We start from the raw sequence: 5085 nt of genomic DNA, 5'->3' as shown, positions 1-5085 counted from the left end.
AGGGTGAGGGACCAGTAGGAGGAGGCTGAGGTTTAGTGGTAGGTTGTTTCTTTACAACAGGATTGATTAGGTGAGGCGATTGGTTATGGGGGGGGGGTTAGAAATGTCAATTGGGGGTAGTGGAGGGTAAAGTTGGGGAAGATTCGAAGGGTCAGAAGTATGAGAGTCAGAAACATCAATGAGAGAAAAGGAGTCTGAAACTCGAGAGGGGGGACGCGAAGGGCAGCGGGAGCCAGGCTGTGAAGACGAGAGACAATAGTTGGCCACAGAGAGAAGGTGGCGTTTACCACAGTCATTATTTGTTTCCTTGACAATGTCTCGAATTAAGCCCCAGAAAGAGAAAATAGTTGGGGATAGTGCGTCATTGCCTTCCTCAGTGAGCTTCTGATTTAATTCTCTACCTACTCTTTGCCACTTTTTGGGATGAATATTAGGTCCATCAATCATCAACCATGGATGTGTCTTATCAACAAAAATAAAAAACTGTATAAGATCCTTTTTCTTTACCCGTATTCCTCGCTCTCTGAGAGAGGCTTTTAAATCCTTTATGAAAGAAGCCTCTTTAGACAATGAATGGCCCATCTCGATGGGACGGAATGAAGAGGGAAAACTTACCAGGTCTTGCCGTCTTATTGGGCGGAGAAGCGGTGACCACTTAACAAATCCTCCGGAGGTCGCTGAACTGGGGGTCTCCATCCGGTAGGGGTCTGTGCCTCGAGCCGCCACGTTGGGCGCCACGTGTCCCGTCCCGCAGGACCTCGTTATTCGTGGGGGTGAGGAGGACCCTAACCTGAAATAAGATGGGCGAGAGAGAGGAAGAGACTCAAGCAAATGTACACTTGTCAAGAGTCCAATTTTATTGAGCCACAGCAGCCTTTTTAAGGGTTAGGGTTAGGGTCTTGGGTGGGGGGGGGCTGGAGGAGGCAGGTGGTGGAAAGTTACAGAATCTTCTTGGCCTTTGGCCTAGGACAGTTTGCAGTTATTCCAAGAATTCACGGTATAGTTCTCACGTCTCTGCAGTCACCAGGCAGGATGTTAATTAGTTAGGTGTGGCGGGGTGAGGGGATGGAATCAGTTAGGTATGGCAGGGTGGGGGGATGAGGAAAGGTCGGAAGTTGCTCAGGGCAGAAGTTATCTCAGGACAGAGGTTATCTCAGGGCAAAGAGGTCTGTTCAGGGCTCATCTCCTCGCCTCCAACACACTATTTTTCTAGTTATGGACCAAGCAGAGGTTAACCTTGATATTATAAAATCCTATAAAATAAAACACACACACACACACACACACACACACACACACACATATATATATATTCGTATTTTTTATACTAACTTCTTTGCTTCTTTTTTTAAATCTAGACATATGAGTTATAAAAAGGATTAAATAGAAAAATCTTGGGCAAATGAGCTTGAAAAGTAGGCAGAAAGAGAAGGAACCAAGGAAGGCAGTTAATCAGTACCCATGTGTATGTTCCAACATTATTTCAATAGGGGTTCTTACTCCTGCTGTCATCTGCAGATGCCAAGTCTCCTGCCAACAATGACATACTTGTGGATGCCACATGCACATGCTAGAATCATAATACTCTTGCCTTGATTGCCTCTGAGATCTTAAATCTGGTTCCTATCCCTGTGTCTTGCTCTCTCTGTCTCTTTGTCTTTGTCTATGTATAACACAAGCATGTATGTGTCAGTTTGACTGAAAAAGCCTCATTCTCGTTTTAGGCATGAGGGGCATGGGAAGGTGAGTATCAGGCACATTAGGTCTTCACAAGTAGTAGCCTTCACAATGAAAAAGAATCATGAGATAGAAAGTGGTTCATAGAGGGTTGATAAATGACACCTATCATATCACTGTGTATCTTGAAACATATTACAAGAAGTCTATTCAGAAAAAATGAAGTTCCTTCATACAATTCTCAAGTCATTTTGTAATCTAAGATATCCAAACATTTTCTGCTGAGCCCTAAACCACGTCCAGGACAGGAAATTCCCAGTGATACACAACAAATTTACCCCAAAGTTAGAAGGTGTTTTGTTTTCTCTCAATTTTCTACTTCCTACATTTTATGACACTGAATTAGCTGAAAATCTTTGTCATTCTCAATGCTCTGAAGCTCTTTTCTTCTAGTGTGAAGTGGTGAAGAGTATTCTGAGAAGTTGCTGATTTGTCTCAACTGTGCTTCTCCAAAGCTCACATTATGAATCCTGAAGACTCATGTTTTACATTTCTTTCACTTTCTTTCAGAGCACAGCCAGCGTGGACATGGAAAGGGAGAATGCAGCATTGCTAACGGCGTTTGTTCTCAGAGGACTGCCGTGCCACGGCCTGTGGAATATCCCTCTATTTCTAGTGTTCTCAGTAATGTGTCTCCTCACCAGTACAGGGGACTTTGAGCTCATCGCTCTCATCTGCAAAGACCCTCACCTGCACATCCCCATGTACTTACTGGTAACCCGGCCTTTGTGCGTTCTTGGCTATCATCCACAGTGTCATTGAAGGCTCTGCTTAACTTCTTAGACCAGGGCAAGGTGATGTCTCTGTCTGAGTGAGTGGCGCAATTTTTTTTTTTTTCCTTTGCAATCAGTGTGACCACAGGCACAATGGCCTATGATCACTATGAAGCCATAAGCAAACCTTTGCTTTATCCAGTGATTAAGACCAAAAGACTATGTGCCCAGCTAATAGTTTTGTCATTTGTAGGTGGTTTTCTTCATGCTGTAATTCATGAAAGGTTTTTATGCAGGTTAACCTTCTGCAACTCCAATGTAATATATGATTTTTACTGTGATGTTATACCATTGCTAAAGATTTCCTGTACTGATCCTTCTATAAATTATCTGATAAGTTTTAGTTTCTCTGGCTCAATAAAGTGTTCTCCATTTCTACTATTCTTGTTTCTTATACATTTGTCCTTTTCAGAGTCTCAAAGAAGAAATCTGAAAAAGGCACAAGGAAAGCCTTCTCCACCTGTGGAGCCCACCTCTTATCTGTGTGCTTATACTATGGCCCTCTTCTCTTCATGTATGTGCACCCTGCGTCTCCACAGCCAATGATCAAGATATGATCCTGTCTCTGTTCTACACAGTCATAATCCCTGTGTTAAATCCAATGATCTACAGCCTGAGAAACAAGCAAATCATAGATTTTCTGAAAAAGATGTTGAAAAGAAAATCTTAGATCTCATATAAATGCCTCACTTTTTAAAAATTAGTTATGTGCACAGTGTATATATAGCCATGTTGGTACCATCATTAGCCTCCTTCCTGTCCTCCCCCCTCACAATATTGTATAAATAAATATAGTTGCTAGCATTTTGAAATTATAATTGGTTTAGGGCTTTAGCATATATATTTACAAGCATATGTTAATAATTTTAATAAAGTATTTTTGTCTATAATATTTAAAGCAGAAGTAAGTAAAATATTTTATAGGATCATGTATGTCATTGTATTATGAATATAGCAAGAATTAAAATCATATTGTTACTCTCAACAAGTTGTGCTTTCCAAACTGCAAGTCACATTGCATTTATTTTATATTGGTGTTACGCTTGTGTTTGAGTAGAAGAAAATCCAAGGAAAAGTGATAGCTATCAAAAGGTTTTCATTTTTGAGGAGAGATGGTGTGTTTCACTTGTTGAAGCAAGTCAACTCACATATCCTTCATAGTAATAAAAAAATATTGGGACATAACTAGAAAACATACAAGAAGGGAGTGTGGTAAGGTCTCTCAAGCTAGCTAGAGCTGGGGTAGATCCTAAGATCTAACCCAACGGTGTATTTTGGGGGGCAGATCTGGTTTCTAGCCCAATGGTAAAAGGGCTTGAGTCCTGGGGGTTCCTGCTTGTTGCCCATTCTCTTTTTTTTTTTAATTTTTATTTATTTATTTGAGAGCGACAGACACAGAGAGAAAGACAGATAGAGGGAGAGAGAGAGAATGGGCACCCCAGGGCTTCCAGCCTCTGCAAACTAACTCCAGATGCGTGCGCCCCCTTGTGCATCTGGCTAACGTGGGACCTGGGGAACCGAGCCTCGAACCGGGGTCCTTAGGCTTCACAGGCAAGCGCTTAACTGCTAAGCCATCCCTCCAGCCCACATAAGGAGCTTTAAATACCAACTACTGAGTTCAAACAGTGGTGAGAGGAGTTGGTAGCATACTGCCTTATCGGTGGCTGGTGGGGAAGAGGCCTTGAATTCAGACTTTAAATATCACAGTAACAGTTCTATCCTTGCCATTATATTCTTACCCATAGGACATTTCACCTGAAAAACCACTCACCCCGGGCTGGAGAGATGGCTTAGCGGTAAGCGCTTGCCTGTGAAGCCTAAGGACCCCGGTTCGAGGCTCGGTTCCCCAGGTCCCACGTTAGCCAGATGCACAAGGGGGCGCATGCATCTGGAGTTCGTTTGCAGAGGCTGGAAGCCCTGGCGTGCCCATTCTCTCTCTCTTCCTCTATTTGTCTTTCTCTCTGTGTCTGTTGCTCTCAAATAAATAAATTAATTAATTAAAAAAATACTGTTAAAAAAAGAAAACACTCACCTGCATTTTCAAAACCTGAATTACTTATCTCTTCCATCCTTCTAAAATTACCCTCCTCCCCAAACATTGCTACCTGTTGATTCTTCCTACACGACTGTCAGACTAAACGAGATCCATCATCAAAACCTTCTAATAAATTATCCAGTTATCACCGCTATCATGTTCTATATATATCTGGTATAGGTTATCTCAACTTGCATGTGTTAATTTGTACATGAGTATGTATGGGTAACAGGACATACATAAATATGCAGAAATATGCATGTATACACATACATCTAATCATCACCCTGAATTCGTTCATCTGGTACTATTTGCGGTTCTTGTCAATAAAACGTGTAATGCTGCAATTTCTTCCTCCAAAATTCTCTTACTGAAACCTGTTTTATAAACAAAATGAGTTACTTACTGTAAGTTTTCTGGACATGACTTCACTCTCTTTCTGGCAAAATTTCTACTTCTACCAGGTCTGTGAGTACAGAGTCTTGCCTTCTTTGTCTGCACCTATCTTCTCTCCCCCACAACAAGTTAAACATGAAAGTT

At 41.7% G+C, this 5085-nt stretch overlaps 1 pseudogene; it reads left to right on the top strand.

The window, feature by feature from the left end:
- Positions 1–2259: 2259 nt before the first annotated feature.
- Positions 2260–3180, top strand: LOC101597129 (annotated as a pseudogene).
- The last annotated feature ends 1905 nt before the right edge of the window (positions 3181–5085 follow it).

The sequence above is a fragment of the Jaculus jaculus genome, chromosome 4, assembly GCF_020740685.1.
Source record: "Jaculus jaculus isolate mJacJac1 chromosome 4, mJacJac1.mat.Y.cur, whole genome shotgun sequence".
In the NCBI taxonomy this organism is placed as follows: Eukaryota; Metazoa; Chordata; class Mammalia; order Rodentia; family Dipodidae; genus Jaculus; species Jaculus jaculus.
This window is presented reverse-complemented; position numbering and strand designations above follow the sequence as displayed.